Genomic DNA, 21,163 nt, shown 5'->3' with positions numbered 1-21,163 from the left:
CAAGGTCTTGGCACCACTTACATTCCATCAAAAACTGATCTCTAGGTTTCAAATGTGATACCAGAGCAGATAGGCCACGTGTTGGCTCTCTGCAGAGGGGGAATAACACCCCCAGACCCAAATCTCTTTTTTTTTCCTTTTGTCCTGTAGAGGTGAAAGTAATTTAATTTAAGATCATTGTCCCTGTTTGTCCTGCCTCTCCCCCAGAGCTGCAAGTGAAGACTGGAGGGATTGAAATGACCCAGCTTTTGATAAGAATAAATAATCGGTGCCTTTAACTTTTGCAAGGGGAAAGCAGGATCGCAGCTTGTGCCTCTGAAGGGATGGAGGGCGGCAACTGAGGTTTTATTTGAGACGCACCGATGCAGTTGTACAAAAGGGCATGTAATACCCTCTGCAAACCCTTCAGCCTATGTGCTCAGCTCGGCAGGCTCAGCTATTGACTGTTTTGCTCCCCTCCAACAAACAACAAATGCTGATTTATGCCAGGCTGCGCAGCACGGTCCAGGAGCAACTCGGGGAGTTCAGCGCCTCAAGGAACCACAGCAACTGGGGCCCTCCGATAACCAGCCTTGTTCTGATACTGCAGATAAAAATATACCATGCAAACGATGCTCCAAAAGACAAAGGGGCTTAATTGGCCTCTGGTTTCACAGTGCTGCACATAATAAATCACAGTGTGGTAGGAGTGACCTTCTCTGGCTTAGGCCTGATCCTATCTGAGCGGTGGTGCACAAACTAGCAGTATCCATGGTAGCCCTGCCGCCGAACCAGCCTGGCGGACTTCAAAGGTGAGCACAGCGGGTGTTCGGAGGAGACAGCTAGATTTATAGGGATTGTCCTTAAAGGGCCTTTTCACGCTGCTGTTTGCTGTGGGACGGCTGCCCGCTGCACACGCTGCTTTGCCGCTTGCTTTGTTTGTTTAACTAACGGTTTTACATTAAGGAGAAAGCAGAAGCCGCACGAAAGCTGAAAACAGCAATCGGCATGAAGCGGCTTGGGCCATTTGCCAGGAGGCAAGAGGAGCCGGGGTCATGCCACGCTCTGCAGTCAGGATGCGGTTTTCAACTGTAGACGCGTGCTTAAAACCTTCCCCCTAACCCCTGAGGCACAATCACGGCGTGCATCCTTTCGATTGCGACCGTCACTGCTCAGAGCCCCGGTCGAGGGCAGCCGCTAGCATCTTTCACGACCCTCCTGCGTGCCCTCCGGCGTCGGAGCCCCACGTGAGTTCCCGTACGGGCCGTGCACCTCGTGTGGTCGACCGAGACGGGAACCCGCTCCTGGACAGGGAGACCCCACGGACAACATAAGCCATCGAAAGAGGGGCTGTCACGGTTCACAGGCTTTGTTCTGGCCAAGTGCAGAGAGGTGAATTTTGCATTAGGGGCAAGTCTGCACTGCAACCAGAAGTGCGCCTGTACCATGTAAAAGCAGAGCTGAGCTTGCTTTGCTCTAGGTGCCATGCTAATGGTGTGGTGGCCTGGCTTTCCAGTCTTATGTTCTTATAAGAAACCACAGCCAAGTTAGCTATTATGAACATTTGTATTGCAGTAGCGTCCCTCCTTATCCTTAGCATGTCAGACACAGAAGTCCTGCCGGGTAACGTGAGTATTGACTCGTAATTGGTGTCATGTACCTAGTTGTTGCTGCCTACGCCTTGGCTAAAAATATTCTTTCGCTGCTGTTCGGCCTTCGGTCCATGACGGAAAGCCACGTCCTTCCCTGTAGATGAGAGCGTCGTGAGTCCACATGCCTGCCCCCCTAGGCATGAGGGTCATCTTCCCATCCGGCTTTCCCGGCCCTGGATGAACATTGCTGGATTCCCTCGAAGCAGGTGCCACATCCCTGGATGAGCTGCCTTGATTTTCTGGGCAGATAAATAACAAACAGGCCATTATTCTGAATTTGGCTCTGTTATAATGCAAAGAGGGCTGCTGAAGTCAGTGCCTTACAAGCAGAAAGGACTGTGCTCTGTGCCAGTGGGATGACAGAGCTTTTAGTGTTTAAACTTGGGCTCCCACAGTGGTAAAGGTTGAATTCAGGCTCATGCATCTACGGTCTCATCATCCTCCAGGCTCACTCTGAAAGCCTCGGTATAAATGGAACGTAAAAGGCAAAGGCCATTTTGGAGAATTGTTCCTAAGGAATTAAAATACATCAAATGCGGGTTGTACAGTAATGCCCCGGTCCCACTGCAGGTTGCCCTGAAACACGAGCATGAAGAAAATGAAGTCTGAGTTTTATTGATCTGGCCTGTGCTGCGCTAATACTCACACAGCAGGCAATACATCGCTATACCGAGGACAAGCATTAGCACCAAGAACAAATTTTGGGGCGATGCATTTTATTTGCTAAATAATAATGCAAATTCAGGTCAGTCAAAGCAACTGGGAAGTTCATTCTGGATTTTTCAAGTTGCTTCATCAGGAAAAAAATATCAGAAAAGGCCTCCACCTGGAAGGCTCAAAATATTTATTTTTGTGAATTTTTTTCCCCCAGACAAAATATTTCAATTTTTCTGGTCTGAAATGATACTTTGTTTTGAAATCAAGCAATATCTCATTTAAAAAAGGAACACCAAAGAAAGAAGCAAATGTTTCTTTTTAGGATGAACTAATCATTTAATTTGATTTGAAACAATTTTTTCGGGGGTCAAGTTTCATTTAGGAAAAAAAACCCCAAAAACCTGAAACGTTTTCAGGCCGACTCCAACTGCTTTTCCCCAGTATTTAGGTCTGTCCAATAAACTGCCAAACGAATTATTCACATTATAACTTGGGCACCAACTTGTGAGTAACCGCTAAACTTTACACTCAGGCCTAGTGCCCACAGTCCTGTTTTAGGATGCACTGAGGTGTCTATAAACTTTTAAATGGTTTGATAGATTGTGGCTGGTCCCAAAGTACTTAGAAATCAGGCAGTGATGTCTTCAGGACACGACGGTACCTTCTCCAGCCTGGTACCACAGAGAGAGGTGTGCTAAAAAGAACAATGACAACCAAAGTCCTGTATTTAAGTTATGCCATATGCACCCTGGTATAGCTGAGTTTAGAATCAGGGTCGAAATAATACTCTGTTATAAAAGAATGGCAGATATTAAACCAGCATTGGCATAGAACATAAACTGGTGTTTCTTATTTTCAGTAATTTCAGTCAGATCTTTTCATTCATTAGTCTTGCACGGTGTCACCATTTTTGCAGTCAGCCTGCCTGGACCTCAACATTTCTGTCTAACCAGGGAAGAAATTTAAACTCCAAGAGAAAGAAGAATCTCTTATTAGAGGTGATCCAAGAATCAGGTGTCTCAGGGGAAGACCAAGCCCAGTGCTGCTGAGGGATGGTTAGTCAAAGAACATTAATAAGCTTGGCCAGGTCTTGTACATCATTTTGCCTCTTAGGCTATAGGTGAAAAAGGTCCCGCAAAACTGAAGTGGTTTTGAGCGAGCTGGGAGCGCAGTGAAGATTGTATAGGAAGCCGTCCAGGAGTCATTACTGGGCAAACTGGGCATCCTCCAGCAGTGGGACTCGGAAAGAAAGTGCACCTACTATCAGGAGGTTTCAGTATCCCCTAGTCCGGTCTGTAGACCAACAAAGAGGCTGTGGCAGCCCCGCGACATCTTGAGTAGGGAGCTCCAAGCGGATTGCCAGGGTTTGGCTTTCAACGCGCAGGGCGATCCCTTCTGGAGATCGGAAAGGAGTCTCTTCTCCCCCACCCGGCACTGCACAGTTGCTCGGGTACACTGAGGACGGCGCACCCCCTCGGGTGTCGAGAAGCCTGCCTGGTTAGACGGACCGGTGATCTGATCCAACGTGACAACTCTGCTCCTTGGGTAGTTCCCAATTCTGCACGACCTGTACCATCCTGGGGAGACTTCACTGCCTGGATTTTGAGCATCCTAAGGCAAAAAAAACCCAGCTTCATTCATACGCCAAACAGACAACCAGAGAGCGTGCCATGGGAGGACAGAAGAGACGATGCCGTTTCTACTGATTCTGAAGACAAGAGAGAGGAGACAGCTGTTGATGGAGCAAAGCAGCTAGGAATTAATTCGGTGAAATCTATCATATTTGTCTGGGATCCGCTGAATAGGAGCCTAATCAGCTGTTAGATTCTATTTTTCTAGCACCTACTCTATCATCTACTTTGTTCATTTTTCCCCATCAACTAGATACGGCCTCCCTGTCAAAACATCATTTTACCATTATTGTCTATTTCCAGAATGTCTTTTATTATCCTGTTCCTGTTCTGCAGCCCACAGTCTGGCATGGCTGTATTCCTTCATTATTCGAGAAAATCTTGCGAGCGAGGAAGGCCTCTGTCCTTGTTCTTCCCTCCCAGTTACACCAGTGTAATAGGAAGGGACACCGCTGCAGCTACTCGGGTTGCTCTATATGTACAACCGGATTCGGCCCTGTAGCCAAATAATGATGAGATACAGGCTTTGCTTTTTCAAGAAACATCAAAATATTTGCATTACACCTGGAGAGTAGACATATGGATGGATGTGTGGCTGGATGGGTGGGCTGCTTTGAAATAAAGAAAGCAGGGAAATGTTCACAAACATGCCCCTTTTCAGCTAAGGGATTTTCAACATTTTCAGGTGAAATTCATCCCCAGGCAGAGAATGGAACAAGTTTAAGATGCTACTTCAAATCTAGTTTGAGGATTTTGTCAGACCTTTTTCAATTTAAAAAGCTGGTTTTTTTCACCAAACCAAACGTTCACATACATTAATTTTTATTAAAAAACAACACACATCGATTTTTTGATAACCATTCATCCTCGTCACCCCCAGTTTGGCCATCTCATCTTTTCTTATTCTTTTTTTCCTCCTCTTGTTCCCTTGAAAAAAAGAAAGGAAAAATTAATAAAGTTAAAAAAGGGAAAAATGGGGAAAAAAATCTTTCTTTTTTGTTCAATTTAAAACAAAACAACTCCCCCCAAGAAAATGTAATGTTTTTTCAGAATCAATTTTTTAAATGGAAATTCTTCAGTATTATTAATGATTAGCCTTTCCTTGTGTTAAAGCCAATGGACAAGGAAGGATCCCTGTGTTTCAGGACTGACTGCCTTCATGCATTTTTAATAGTTTAGGGCATTTAGATAACAGCTACAACCAAAGTGGAGTGGGATGGAAACATCCAAAGAGTATTTTGACTTAGATATTGGCAAAAAGCCTGGATAACGTGCCTATCAATTGCTTACATATTACTATTTAGGTTCCAATCTGTCAAAGAGATGCTGCATTTAGGCTCTGTCCATCTAATTTTCTGCCTTTGCATTTACACGCCAAAATAAAAACATCCAGGCCTGCGGGGAACGAATTCAGATCCTTTCATTGCTGAATAATTAAGGGTTGACCCTTGTCAAAGCCACGGTATCCACTCTTTAACAATAAATTACTTGTCTGTTTGGCAGCATTTTTTGAGCATTTGAGAGTTTTGATAATCCGCTGTTTCTCATTTCGATGCAATTTCTTTTGTAATGAGGCAGAACTTATTCTCCACCTCTTACAGGTAGGTAGCTTTGTCAGCTCTCCCAAGCATGCACAGGCAGGCATATTTCCAACTGATCTCTCAATTAGAGCTGGGTTAATATTGGACAAACAAGGCTTTAGCTGATTTTGATACAGGCCTGCCTGTTCCAAGACGGGCGCTTTCAAACTCAAGCCATTACAGGGACAAATCTTGCCCTGGGAGATGGTCTTTTTATTCTGCACATATACATGACCCTTCACAGTAAACTCCTGGTCCTCGACTTGGGTGTTAAGCAGTGCAAATTTAACCGACGAGTCAAAGAAGCAATCAGTAATTGTTGTCACTGCCATCCAGGTTGGGAGCATCTTTTGGACATGTTGCAAGGTCTTTCCCTGTGGAAAAGCTTTTCGCTGGAAGCAGTGTCCACACGTTGAACACCCATTTTCTCGCAAACGATCGTGCCCTCCTTCAAAGAAAGAACAGGAGCCTCCCCCAAAGATGCTTTTAATTTAAAAAAAAAAAGGATTCCTGCCAGATACTCCACGAAGCTCACTAGAAATTTGCTGTTAGCATCGATTTTACAAGGAAGCACTTGGGTGCGCTTGGGTTAGGCAGCAGAATAAAATCTTAGCTGATGATTTCAGCAGGATTATATTCAACCTAATCCTTTGTAGCAGGAGGCTTGGTGGTCCGGCTACTTAAAGCAGTGCAGGAAAGATGCATGTTAGTAGGGCCGGGGGGCCTTTAGCCTGAGCGGGGAGTCAGGAAGAGCAGAGAGAAGAGAGGAATGAGTATCACCTACAAGACATGGGCGCGGGTACTGGGGAGGTCGGAGCCCGGGTAATTAGCCCGTAAGGCGATGAGCGTGGATGCTGTGTTCATGTGAGACCAGGCTTGGGGCAGCTTCCTTTTTCATAAAAGATAAATGCAGCAAGGCCTGACAAGCGAGTGGAAGGGGAGATTGCTCAAAAGAGCAAAGTCAGTAACAGCTGAGGGGGCTCCAGGCCCACCATGGCCACTCCTGGAGTTGAACCCGCTTATACCTCATTCCAGACCTAAACCTAATCTCAAAATCCTACAGCCAAGCCTAAATGTAACCCCCAGGATCCAGACCTCAACTTAATCTACAATTTGGAAACTCAATCCCACATCTGAGTTTTGTTCGGATCCCTGAAACGGCAAACTCAAGTCCAAAGCAGGAGGCTCAACCCCTGTTTGGTTTGTGCAGTCTCTATAGCCCTTTGTCAGCTAGCTCTACAGATGAAATGGCCAAACCTTAAGCTCTTCAATACAAGTGGCCTGATTTTTTTTTCCCCAAGTCTGGAGCCACTGCATCTGCCATGACAGCCAGTGGGAGCCACAGGTTTCTGTCACCTCTGAAAATGTATTAGCCCACATGTTGAAATGCAGATTCAAGTTTGCCAAGCTTCTGGCTTGGGGTCACATTGTGTGTAATGTGTTGTACTAATTGACTCAGATTTGATTGTTTCAAATTGCCCGCTAACACAGCAAAACAAGACTCTGTTTATTCATGTGTTTGCAAACAGCCAGATGCACATTCATCTAATTAGCCATTCATGAGATCTTTTCCTTTTAATCAGGATTAATTAACCCTGTTGCATCAGGCTATCGTGGCCCAGCTTTTGACGTCTGACTTTATGTCAGAAAATCTGTTATTCCACTCAAAGACTTTAAGCATCTGGGGTACGGTTGACCCTCCAGGGAAGAGCCAGTTAAAGGTTTGTGCAGTACTTGTGCTCTGTTTGGAAAACTCAAATGGGATATGTGCGGTGCAGAGCCCTCTGCGTGGCTCTGCACAGGAATAGCTCACACCACGGACGGAATAAGTTGAACAAAGCATTCAACCCAAGTCCGGAGGACTTGAACCCTTGGGCAAAGGTACAGACTGTATCAATTTTTAAAATCAGTTTGATGATCAGATGTGTGCAATCTAAGTGATAAGAGTCAGAAGTCTCTTCCGGACACGTTCTGCACACCAAAGGCTGCAAAATCCAGTGGTGCAGAAACTCTCACACTGGCTTTCTGCACAGGGGTGGCTTTCACCTTTAGACAGGAGGGGATGGGCAGCCACGGTTCCCAACAGAGCAACAGGCAATTCAAACAGAAGCATGCTCTATTTTGAACTAAGTAATTAAGTCAAACAGCTTATTGACCACAACTATGGCTCCTACTAGAGGCAGTCTAGAAAGAGCTCAAACAATTTTTTGGTTCCCAAACCAAATCTAATTCTTGCCTAAATTAACCTCTGTTTCATTTACAAAGTTGGCCAGAAAGTTTAACAGCCATTTAATTCTTTAAAATATTAATGCAAACCTATAGCTTGGCACCGTGGTGGAAATTGCTCTTGCAGTGCAGCAGTTCTGCTGTCTAATTTTGCTCCCATGATGCGTACGGTTGCCTTTTATGTGCTACATTTCATTTGATGGAAGGCTCCAAGGATTAAATTTACAGTAAGAATGGATTTAAGGTTATGTGCACATTCTGAATTGATGTCATTTTGATGCTCGACACGTGAGACTGAATTTCTGCTTCCATAGCGTGCTAATTACCCATGCACAGAGTCAAGTGATGAATGAGGCGAGGTGCAGTGTGATGGAGGTTTCCAGTGCTATAAATCATTGAGTAAGGCAGTGAATATTGAAGAGATAAGGAGAGACTGTATTGGAAGGCTTGTTAGCTGGTGTTAGCATGGGGGCAAGAAGGGTCATTGCCCACTCATCCAGGATTTGGAGCGCCTCGGTCTGAGTCTCAATTCCTGTGATCCTGAAATTGGGGCAGAGATGTAGGAGGGGTTTGGAGGCTGCTTTGCAGTCCTGTTCTCCAGACTGTTGACACCAAAAATCGATGACAAAACTACCCTTGATTTCTCTGGGAGTGGCCGGAGTCTCAGGGGACTGTTGTGGCTGCTGTACTTTAGCAGGAAAGTGTGCACTGGGAAATTGTTGCTGCAAGTCATTTCTGTGATGCCTCAGCGCTAGGTCAGGTAACATGAATGAGGGAACGGAAGATGGGCCCCACGCCACCTCCTCTGTCATTGCTGTTGTCTCCATTGCTTCTGGCCTCAATGCATCCTAGTCTTCTCCTGCCTTCAAGCTTGCCCACAGCTGAAAGATCTGACATTGCTTCTCCCCCATGACAAGTGAATGCTGCTCCAAGCCTGCCAGCGCCGCTTGCTGCAAAAAGCCTGCTTTGAAATGATGATTCTGGAGATATGCAAAGGCATCGCTGCTTCCCAATATCAAAAATGCTTGCCTAGCGTAGCCTTGTGCAGAAAGAGGCTCCCACGCCTCTCTGCAGTTCCAGCCACTGGGGAGTGGTGTTCATTTCATTAAAGACAGGAGAGATGGAGAGAAAGAGAGAGAAATGCATTCTTTTTTTTATACTTTTCATAAGTAACATCTCAAAAAAAACCCTTACAGCCTGCCCTTAACCAGAGCCCAGGCTACAGTCTAGAGCCCAAGCCTCCAGTAGGAAACAGGTTTCACCTCTGCAGCCACACTCCGCATCGCTAAACACCAGTAAGAGCGGCTCTGCAGCTGGGTTACCTGCTCTTATCTACTGAAAAAAGTTATCTCCTGATTCAAAGGCATGTGCACAAAACTGAAGTCTCTGCTTTTGTGCATGGCTTTTAGCTCATTGTAATGAACTGAGGTAGGGGAGGGATATGTGGGAGTCATGGGGTGATGTAAAGGAAAGGAAAATTTGGGGTTCATCTGGCCTAATTTGAGCTGCTAAAAAACCCCCCTGCAATTTATATGGGAAACATGAGTCTGGATGGGACCTCCAGCTCCATCTTTAAGCTTGTTGGGGACCATCATAATCTGGGGATTAGGGACCATCTTCTAATTTCCCGTCTGAATTTATGCACAGCTAGTTCATACCCACGTGTCTTTCTTACCAAGGTGACTCCAAGCCAAGCTATGTTAGTCTCTTGAAAAATAAATTCTCCATGCCTGCAAGCACCCTCCTCTCCTTTTTCTTCCAGAAGTGACCACATGTTATGATGTGTTTGCAGACTTTGGCAGGCATATTTGGTTGCTCTGGTATCATGGCTGTACGTACAGGTAAGATGCTACTTACCATTATTGCTGAGTTTTACTGCCAGCACTTGGTGCCACAAGGTGTTGCTACAAGTAATTATTTCTGTGCCAGGCTTGTGTAAGTGGCCTCTTGCCTACCAATGAGCGCACGGCACTAATAAATACTTACGGTTTTTTGGAGAGATGCCGTTTAATATCAAAATGTTGAAACTGGCTTATTACATAATAATTTCAATGAAATGCCACATGAATTAATAATATTATGGGATTTCTTCAGGAACTGCGGCCTCTTCAATATACATGAATTTAGTAATAACTGTAATTATTATGAGGTTATAATAAAACACAGTCTCTTACTCTGCTAATTCAAGGGCAATAAGTGTGAATAATGGACTTCTTTGTGACTCCATGTTAGTCATTCTTTTCTTAATTACAGAACAATCGGCTCAGCTTTAGAGGGAGAAGGCAGCAGCCTAAACAACTGTTAATGATGTTTTGATGCTTTTTAGAACTGGGCAAACACATCAGGACCAACATTTTCTCTTCCTGCCAAACGTCACTACGAGCTATGTGGCAAAGGGACTCCACGCTTCATGCTGAAAGCAACTGCCTGGGGCGTGCCACGACGTCTGAATCATCACTCGTGCATCTTCGCACCCGGCTGCATCGCAGGCTAGGGCCCTGACCACCGGCCCATGCTTTCCGCAGACGCGCGGCATAAGACTTGAGTCTCTGTGAAGCTGGGCGAGAAGGGGCGGCAGAGGTCATGAAGTGCCGCGCTGCAGCCCCTGTACTTAGAATTTGCCTGGAGGCAGAGTCAGCACAAGGCCAAGGCCGAACTCACCTCCCACTTACAGCCTCCAGCAGGGATTTAGGTGGGGTAAAGGCCTTCTCCACGTTGCAGCAATAGGATCTCCGCAGCCTCCCCTGGCAGCTGCTCTATTATTATTTGCGTTGCAACCCGGACCACGGCACAGAGCAGCGAAACCCCACGGATCCAGCCCAGCTCCTAGGCTGGCAGCCTGTGTCATCCTCTTACTTATGCAAATCGATTTCTTCCGTTCAAACCCAATCCTTCCGTCGTTTGCTAGGAGATTATGGCTCTTTTAGCAGCGAGCAGACTGGTGTCCATCCTCATTCCCCTCTCCCAGCTCTTTAAAAATGCATTTCTTCCAGATTAAATCTCTAATCTGCCTCTACAGCCCCAGCACGGTGTCTAACCAGCAGACACGCCTCTTTGATCACTCACTTCTGCCTTGCCTTTGTTCTATTTATTACCTCTTTAAGATATCTCTGCTGAGTCCATTTGCCTTTTAATGCCGGAGATGAAAAAAACATGATGTCAAGGATTTTTATTTTTTGCGAATCTCTGCCAATTACGGTGTTGCACTGATGTGAGATCAGAGCCCAGCAGCACCCAGGAACCTTTCCATGGGGTCTGTCTACCTTCTGGAGACTGCCTCCGCCAGTTTATCTCACACCGGTCTTGAGAAGATGTGTCGCTGCAACATGCTGCTCAGCAGGGGTGAGACCCTTCCCGTGGAGTGAGTTGAGGCACATTTGACAATGGAGAGAGCCATGGTGCTCGCCTATGGCAGCACTTTCAGGAAAGAAAGCAACTTTCTGCATCAAATGACTCCTTGGTGAAGCTCAAGCCATGCCGGGCTGCGTAGCGTCCATGATTTTGTGGCGACTGGCTATGAAGAAACCCAAAATCAGAAGCTGGATTTCACCTCTGCTCCACTTCTGCAGGCTCTCCCATCACCTGTAAATGCTAAGCACCCTATTTGGTTCAAAACATTGAGTGCAGAAGTTTGGTTTCATCAAATCTTTTTAATCCCCCTGGCTAAAAATAGCTGTGCAGAAATTCATAATCTCATATAATTAGCCCTGTGTTTATTTTTCACCAGCTGTTCTTTCTCTGATACTTTTGAAGAGCTGGGTTTCGAGTACTGTCTCTGTGGGTGCTGGGATAAGCACTTCATGGGAGATGAAACGTGCAGGACTTCAACTACCTCGTCTGGGAATACTTTACAGATGCAGCCTAGGGCTCCCCCAGACCAAGGGCTCTACCTTGGCTCACTTACTACTTTATGGACACAGGGAAGATCCCTGGGAGAATTTGGCTATTTAAGGACAAAAGATGCCACTGTGAGGAAATCCGTTTCCCCTGCTTGGAAGTGTCTGGGAAATTAAAGGTGATACAGGTCTGAAATTTTCCCTGAAACCCGGATTAATAAGGATTACATACAAGTTCTTAGCAGTAGAAAAAAACCCAGTTAAATTCCTCCACCGACCATCAGAACAGATAGTACATTAAGTAAATCTGTTTGCCTCGTTAAAAATAAGGGTGTATCAGGCTTCCACAATCCGTATCCCGGAGGGCTTCCAAGCTCAAAGCAGTAATCTTAGCTACGGGGCAACTACATGAATCTCCACTGTTAATGACTGTATGTTCTAGTTTGTGTTTATAGCTAAAGCTAAGCAACCACAGAGGTCTGTCAGACGGAAAAAAAAATGCCGGTGGGGAAAGCAGTGAAGTTTGCAGCGATTCTGATGTGGCTTATCAGGAGAAAACCGCAGCCCAGTTTATCAGCGGCACAGCCTGCTGCCTTGATCTCTGTGCAGAAAATCCAGCCCTGCACAGGGGGCTGGCACCAGATCTCTACACAACTTGAAACCTGTTTCAGGACCCGCACCTGCCCCTTTCAAATCAAATGGCAAAGCTCTTGTGGCAGGGACGATCAGGCACGCAGCCGGAGCAGCTTTCCAAGGGCCTAGTTGTTCTGTTCAACGCTGAGAACGGCGCGTCCCGATGGCATACCCATCAATGCCGGTCGACCCGGTCTCTGGGGCCAGGTCCGTCACTCAAAGGAGACAGAGGTTCGTCAGCACCGGCCTTGGTCAGCGAGGCCAGCAACCTACATCTGGTTCCTTTTGGGGCAAAGGGAGGAAACGAGGAGAACGCAGGTGACAGGACAAGGAGCGATGGGCTCAAGTTGCAGCAAGGGAGGTTTAGGTTGGATATTAGGAAAAGCTTACTCATTAGGAAAGTCGCAAAGCACTGGGAAGGGTTACCCAGAGAGGAGGTGGCATCTCCATCCCTGGAAGTTTTTAAGGCTTGGCTCGACAAAGCCTTGGCTGGGATGATGTAGCTGGGGCTGGTCTCGCTTGGAGCAGGGGGTTGCACTAGATGTGACCTCCTGAGCTCCCTTCCCACCCTCATTTTCTATGACTCTGTGAACCCCCTGGGTGCATCTGGCAGCAACTAAATGGAAATATTTAGCATCAAAACCACTGTGCATAATGACATGGGGCTGTATTTGTGCCATCCCCCGTCCAACTCCCTTTGAACTCACAGGAGGCACTTGAGCTTGACAGAGCTTTGCTTTAAAATGAACCCTGGAGATCCCTGTCATTGTGCCACAGCCCTGCCTGATGTGAATGGTTCCAGCCCAGGGCAGATGGGAAAGGGGGGACACAAAAGGCCTGACTGGGGGGCTTAAAACACTTTGCAAGTTGGCAGCCGGATGTGTGCAGCACCCAGGCGTTGCCCGTTTTTCTCGGTCAGGACTATTGTGGCTTTTCCTGAATGAGCTGGAGGTCGCCAGCGTGCACTACCACAGCCGAACAAAAACGCTCCTCCAACTGGACTTGTAATTTGCCAGCAAGAACAAAAAAGCCATGGTTAACAAGAGTTGTGACATTTTCCTTTGGCTTCCGCGGGGACTGCCCAGGTTTCTTAAGCATTTCTTTCCCCTCTGCTTGGAGTGTTACGGGAGGTGTTCACATTGCACGAGGATACGAAGGCGGTGGTGGACCTTGAGAGAAGTACCCGTGCATGCCCCGGGGCTCGCTGTGCTTCTGAATCCCCTCTCCATCACCGCGGCAGCTGTAATAGTTGGAGGATGCGTCTTCCGAGGAAGAAGTCTTCTCCTCAGCGCTGTGCTACGACAACACAACGGACTCAGCACGCTGGCGTCCAGGAGTTTAAAAGCAATGGTGGGGTTTTTTCCACCTGGCCCTCCTCTATTGAAGGGAGGTAATTTTCAGGGAAAGCAGATGGATGTTTTATGCAGCGCTCCTCTCACGGAGGTCTGAAATGCATAAAGCCGATTGTCTGGTAATGGCTCTGGCAAAAGCAAGAGGGCTTCATGTCTGAAAGGTCAGCCTGAGCCCCAACTGCATTCTTCAGCTTCTGAAAGTTTTAACCTCATTTATCCTGGAGGTACTTACAGAACCGTTTTACATTTGTGCACTTACAGGATTAAATGAAATCAATGGAGATGATTACTGCATAGTGAAGCTAATGTTTAAGGACATGCTGTTTTGTTGCAACTGGAACTGTGTTTGCACTGTTTGGATACTTTGCAGGCTTTTCAAAGAAGGGATGATGAATCATACAATCTCAAGCACTCCACTACTAATGAGAAAACTGCTAGCAATATGCGTTTCATGCTTCTCTCTCTCTCGAAGTAACTAGAAGGTTGATTCCCTTCCCATGTAATGTTTAAAGTCAAATAAAATGAGATGCAAGCCAGGAAAAGCATTCATGACATTGATGTACAGTGTGCATATTATTACCTAAATGACTCCAGGATTCTGCAAAAACATATTCATATAATGCATGTGAAATAAACCTGAGTGAGGGATAATTTTTAAATATGCTTATTCCACTCAGCTACAGATGGAAATATTAATCAGGTTTCAAGAGAGATTAATGCTGAAGTAACTGGTTCAGATAACGAAAGAAACAACTTGGAGCTTCGTCTGAAATGCCAACCAGATCTGTACTGATTACAAAGTTTGGAAACTTTGAACAGGCTTTTTCATCCCATATCTCCCCACCTTCTCTAGCTCTTCTTCAGAAACGGGGGCAGTCCGACACAGTGATATTATCAGCTCATCCGAAAATGAGGAAACTCTGGATGTCAGCTGAGAAGACTGAATACTTTAAGATGGCTTGGTTTGCTGACCTGACTCCAGAAATAGCAGCGGATCTAGATTTCTTGACCGCCATGTGTCTTTGCCATGGATTCATCTTTATGACATGGCACTGGGGCTGATGATCACTGGCTGATGCATTGGCTTATTGCATTTGGCAGAGAGACAGCTTTCTAGCTGCTTGATCAGAGACTGGGCGATCGGGACAGCGCCAGACTCGTGCTTTGCTTCTGGGAAAGGTTCTCAGTTCCCGGCGGAGCCGAGGAAGGTGGAGAGGCTGTTGCAGGGCTGGCCATTGGACTGCTTCCTTCATCTTCCTCTGAAGCATCTGGTACTAGAGGGCTGTCAGAGGCACCTTCCTGGATTGGCGAGACGGCTTGTCTGAGGCGGGGTGGAATTTCCTATATCTCTATCCATTTCTGCTTCTTCAGTAAAAGCCTGCCTTTCAGCCAGTTTGCAAACCCCATACTGAATTCTGCACTGACAGGGCCATTGTCTCAGGCTGAAAAACCTCTGGTACTTCCATCTTTGTTAAGCAATTAGCCACTGGAAATGGCAGTGGTACCCAGCTCACCTCTCGTGTCACGCAAAGAATGTGGGCCACATGAATGAGGCCACCTGGGAAAAGCTATGGTGGAGGAGAGCAGGTCGGGGAGCTCTCACTTAGAAATGGCCTGGAGGTCTGCTATTCAAAGCAGAAGCATAAAATCTGCTTCCAGCAGCCTGGATTCCTTCAGCGCCTCTCGGGGCTAAGGGTCCTCCTTTATAATCCTGCCTAGGGTGATTCAGAGTTTTCCTAAATTGGACCGGAGAGGCGAGGCATGCTTGCCAACCCCTCTCTAGTATAGCTCTTCCATCTGGAGCCTTCAAGTGTCTCAGGCTTGCAATGCCAGCCCTCTCGTGGGTGCAGCGAATGCATTTGGATTCCTTTGCTGTATTAATTTCATGACTTCGCTCCGGCTGCGCGGTACGTGGGACACATTGTGACAGGATCAGGCATGCGGATGTCAGACTGAGGTGCTAGATGTCTGACTTCAAAAGGTTGTTTCCATCCACAGAGAGGAGGAGAGATAAATAAAAGGATCTCTATAAAAGGCAAAAAAAGCGCGTCACCTCCAATCAGCAGTTTAGGAAGCCCTTTGCTATGGAGATTCTCTCTTAATAGCAATTCAGCCTTGACAGCCTCTAAGTTATGAATGTACCAAATGAGTCAATCCATGGACCAAATACTTATGTCATGAAACCTCAAACACCCCCTCCTGCTCTATGTATATGACAGCCAGATCCTCCGGGGAGAAAAGCCGTGGAGATTTGCTGACAATCCAATTCTTTATGTTTGTGATTTTCTTAAAAGTTAACTCTGTGAAGCTGGATTAAATGTAGAGCAACAGGATGAGATGCTACGTATCCTCCAAGCCCTCCTAGCAAGATTTTGATATTTTTAGCAGGATGGCATGGATGTCTGTGGGGCGTGCACGTGTATCGCCACTGCTGCCCATTGGGAGGATGCAAAGCTGGATGCAGTTATGTCTCCCAGACTCTGTCCGAGGTTAAGGAGAGATTTCTGTGCTTTATCTGGTTGAAACTGCTAATGTAATACAAGAGAATCTGAGTTCCTATCTGTTGGTACTGCAAGCTTCCAGGTGGTCACAGTACAAGGATAACAGGTTGTTCCTGAGTATCTGTGCATCTGGTACAATAATTTAAAATGGGGTGACTCACATGAATGAAGCTATATAAATATTTGCAAGATCAGGGGGATAATTTGCTTCTCTCAAAAGCAAGCCAGCCAGATGAAATGCAGGTACCGAACGCCAGGATAGCTCTTCAAAAGAAAAGCAACACTGAAAATGTTGGAAGATCAAAATCAATTTCTGTAGCTACTTTCCACAATGATAGACAGATGGCCAAGTCCGGAATTAATTTTTAAAAAGATACACAGGCCTGAGTCTTTTTTTCCATCCCTGCAGTAAAGCCACGGATACGTATGGGGGTAAGGAAAAAAAAAGACTCTGGTAAAACCACTGATGTGGCTAGAGGCAGGTTGATGCAAAAGCAGGTTAGATGAGAGGAGAATGAATCCCATTTTTTTGTTTTTTAATCTTGACAAAGTAGGAGGAATATTGCTACAGCTGTAAATGTATATGCCAAAGTATGCTGAGACTGTCACTTGTTTGCTCTCTGTATAAGTGCTCTTTGCTCAAGTTATAAATAAATTATAATAATACTTATCTGCTTTTCACTGTCTACTCTTTGGGTTATTTTTAGGTGACAGACGGGCTGTGTGTAAATTAGGGAGCTACACTGTTTAAGGCTTACATTGCTGAAGTGTGTGTGGAGTGGGGGGGAGGCAGTCAGGAAAAAATAAGGCCAGCAGCACTGGGGAGAAGAGACCTCTTTTAAAACCAAAACGTTTCAAGCGTTTGCTCATACAGCATGTATAGTTCGGGTCCTAAATGAGTCTCACCATCAATCAGTAAAATAAATGGCATTGCTCACAGTACATATGAATAGTTCTCATCCAACCCAGACTGAGAAATCCCCAGATGCTTGTGATCCTGGGGGAGAGCTATCTGCCGCGCAGCTTCTTGGGCCTAATTGGAGCTCCAGTGAAATAAGGAACCGGCGTTGCTATGATGATGATTAAACATTTCTATACCTGCTGTGCCAACAGTCTCAGGCAAAATGAAAGCATTGTTGCACTAACAGCTGGCTTGCTATTGTGCGGCTGCTTAAGAGACTGCTCTTCTCACTGTGTGATAGTCTTGCACTTGGTGATTTTATTTCTCTTCTTTTTAAATAAGAAGGGGGTGCTTGCTAGGTATTGTCTTTCAAGGACTAGAAACTCACTGTCCAAGAAGCCATGGCAAAGTCCATATTTTAACATGGTTATGGTGTGTAGCCATATTGGTCTATAGGGAACCGGAGTCAGAACTCGTGGCAGAGCTGATGTCTTTTATTACAGCCACTAGATATTTGCAAAACTAAATTACATTTATTTGCAAATAAACCTTTTTCTTGCAAATATCTAGTTGATCTAATAAAAGATATCACCTCTGCCACGAGTTCTGATATTTTAAGTGGACATTTGGAGAGGTGAGGCCTAGAGAGACAGGGCTAAAGGACTGTTTTATTCCCCTCGTTATCACGGTGCCTCAAGCTGGGGAATCTCAGTGTACCGAGTGCTCCATGTACATACAGTCCTTGCCCTAAATAGTCTACAGCCTCAGGGTCCAACGCTGCAATGTCCTGAGCATCCTCAACTGCCACTGCTGTCAAGAGAGCTGCAAGTGTTAGTAACGTCCAGCTTCCTGATGAAGGGAGCCTAGGTGGGCAAGCTTAATGCGTTTCTTTTAATCTCGTTCATCTAGATGAGAAGGGGCCATCTATTATTTGAGAAGTCTGGCTGAGTGCCTTTTAAACAGCGGGGCAGGCAGCTGAGCACTTCGTGGCAGCGTCAGTGGTTTCTCCGGGGGCGAGGTCACCTTTCGTCCCCAAACCGTGTCCCTGGCAGCGGCTCAAGTTGAGCTGGCAAAGCTCTGCGAGGCAGGGCGGCCCAAAGACGTCTCAAGTACGGCGGGCTTCGTTGTCCTTGCTCCCAGCCTCATATTGCCGAGGACCGCGGGCTCCAGCGGAGCTGTACCTGCCTCACTCCAGGCTACCTGAGAGCTGAATGGAGCCCAGATGCTGTGGCTCTGAACTGCAGTTTTCCCTCTTTCCATGGCTCGTTCCTGCCTTTTACTGCTTCTGCTTCTCATACTTCAAGGTTCACCTAAGCTCCAATTCATATTTTTAATGTGTTGCAGCAATAAAAAGTTGAGTGAAAATGAAAAACAATTAATGTAAGAGATCCTGCGTTTTAATCAAGCATAGATTCACTTCATGTACTAACGCTGCCAAGCCTGCATGGTTGAAGCTGTTTCTCCTTGAAGTGTTTGAGGTGTTTTGCTAGCGCATAAAGCCATTGCTGCTTTATCCAATGTCCCCGCTTAGAGGGGTGCAATTCTGCCCCTTAGAATAAGCAGGTTCTGCCAACAGTATTGACACTGAACCCAAAGCTCCTGTATTGCTGGATAGGATACGTGTGCAGATGCTTTGCCAAAAAGTATCCTACCTCCAGCACTGCCCGGTAATCATCTGAATGAGAAACTCAAGCTGGGATGAAGCAACTCAGCATTATTATGATTTAATCATCATTTTTCAGTTATTTACCTGTAAAATACTGCCCATGGACTAATGAATGCACAGCATTAGAGACTGGCTTCTGATTTATAGGAGAGAGAATCTGAGGCTTTTTATATCTCCTGTGCCTACTTGTGAGACCCGGGCAGTCTCATTTTGATATGGTTGTTGTTGTGACACCTACGCTGATCTGTCTGGGTGCCTAATGGGTCTCATTAAAGCATTTAAAAAAATAGTTTTGTCTTCCAAATCAATTACATGCACCAGAATTAACCGTTCAAGGTTTTAAGCCACTTTTCTTAATGAAACTCCTTGCAAAGCAGCGACCTCCCCATTCCTCCTCTACATGCACATAGTACAAGAAAAAGGGGACTATTCTGTAGGGCAGTATAATTAGAACAGTAAGAGATGTTTCTAGTACTAAGCAACAGGCAGCATATTTAATGGTAAAAGAGGAATTACTGCTGCTCTTTGCATCCTATCAGCCACCTGTGCAACCCAAGGCAGCAAGAGGGAAAGAGAAACAGGGAGGTTACATTTTTAAAAGGACTGAACAATTTTACAGTCTCTAATAATAATTGGAGTCACAAAAGCCAAGGCAGTGGTAAGTATAACTGCAGCATCCTATTGGGCTTGCATATTAGAGCAGAAACTATTTGCCACAACAGTTCAGGGACAATTTTCCCCCTCTGATACTGCATTGTGCAATTAGCCAAAGGCATTATAGTACCGTTTCCCCCCCACCTTTCTTCTGAAGCATCAGGTATTCATCATTGCTAGAGGCAGGATGCTGAACAAGAGGAGCCGACAGCAAACCAGACGCTCTTTCCTATTCTGATGTATGCGCGTTGCTAGAGACAGTGTCAGATGTCACATTTTCAAAAATAGTAATGTATGATCATATTAGTAGCACTTACCACATAAGTGAATTGTTCAGAGTTGTGCTTTGTAAATAATACAGAAAGAAGCATAAAGTGGAAAACTCTACATGCCGTGGAATAAATGATAGGCAGTTGTCAAGGTTACCACTCAAAACTGTTTCTATTTGGTTATGCAGTCAGAGCTACCAGCAAAAAAGAGAATTAAAGATTTGTCTGGAGTTTGGAGGTATAATGTCTAATAAATACACATTGTTCTGCACCCCCTAACTTATATGCTCCGGGAAACTAAGGGGCCAGGCATTTGAAACGCCAGAATTTGCCTGGTGGACGAATAATTTACATACTAAGTAGAATTCGAGAGAGAAGATGTGTCAGTCGTGTGCATTTTAAATTGCCAAAAAAAAAAAATCCTTAAATTAGTTGCAACACCAAAGAGCAATTATAAGACAAAGCCTAATCCTGCCCTTCCTTCCTTACACATTATCTTTACTCACACCTTTACTTCCAATAACACAAATGGAAACGTTTGCTTGAGTAAGGATGGCTTGGAGGAGAAAAGAGGCTTTAGAAATGGGCCTTTGCACATGAAGGAAAAGTTGCAAGGTGGGGGTGTGCATGTGCATTTATTTGTATTTATTTACAACTTCCATCTTCCTTCATTTTCCTCAACTTTCCTCTGCTTCACCTTCTTCTATAACCAAGATTTGTCTGGAGAAGGTAGAAGCCAGTGGATTGAGTCTCAGAAGAAGTTAGACACCCTAAATTGGGATTTGTTCTGAATTGGCTATAAAGTGACAAGACCTTTTCGGAGCAATTTTGTACAGGGAAGTGGAGGCACAGGGACTGCATGCCCCTCTTCACCCCCAACCTACAGACAAATGCCAAAATAAAATGAACCCCAAATTTATATCTTTTAAAATAACTCATGATTTTTAAACCATCCTGATGACTCTTTTGAGCTTGACTGAAAACCATGGAGGCTGGCTGCATTGCGGGAGTGGAGCCTGCAGCAGTTAAAACAAAGACTGCCGTGCGATAATGGCAGAAAACCAGGGGTTGAATTACAGGGGAGCTCGCGGGTGCACGCTTCGAAGAGTCAAAGTGTAATTCAAACCCTGCAGAGAACCGTGGGAAGACCTAGTCCCTTCTTGCACTGAACCAGGGGATGCATTAGAGGAAAGAAAACAGTGCTAGCCCTAAGGGCACACATGTGCAAACAATGCCAGAAAAGGGAGAAGGGTTTCTATGAATCTCAGCTGCGCTGGGTTAACTGCCTGCAGCGTAGTCTTTTACCAGTCAGTCCATCCGTGGCAGCCTAGCTTTCAAGGACAGAAATGCAAGTTACCATGACAGACTCATAATAATGCAGTGAAACCCTGCCCCTTTCTACTAGTCCATGCACCATCTAAGTCTACACCCCTTCATCTCCACTTCACTGCAGGGCTTCTGCTTGCCGGCCTTGGCCAGGGTCTTTGCTGTGGACTCAGAGAAGCAGAACCAGCTTGTACTTGGAGAACAGAGTACATTAACCTGAGAAGAAGCTACCCCCCTGACTACAGAGACTTCTGTCTTCAGCAGCTCCAGGGAAAGAGTAGTAGCCCAGCACGCAGCTCC

The 21,163-nt window shown here is 45.7% G+C and overlaps 1 long non-coding RNA gene across 1 annotated transcript; it reads left to right on the top strand.

The window, feature by feature from the left end:
* Positions 1–688: 688 nt before the first annotated feature.
* Positions 689–16,538, top strand: LOC149853641 (uncharacterized). Its single transcript, XR_016438875.1, has 3 exons — positions 689–791; positions 9,488–9,566; positions 10,052–16,538. It is a non-coding gene; the product is annotated as an uncharacterized LOC149853641 (long non-coding RNA).
* Positions 16,539–21,163: the final 4,625 nt, after the last annotated feature.

The sequence above is a fragment of the Crocodylus siamensis genome, chromosome 13 (genome assembly GCF_052110815.1).
Source record: "Crocodylus siamensis isolate JL-2025a chromosome 13, ASM5211081v1, whole genome shotgun sequence".
NCBI lineage: Eukaryota > Metazoa > Chordata > Crocodylia > Crocodylidae > Crocodylus > Crocodylus siamensis.
Note: the sequence above shows the minus strand (reverse complement) of the source record. Positions and strands in the feature narration are given on the sequence as shown.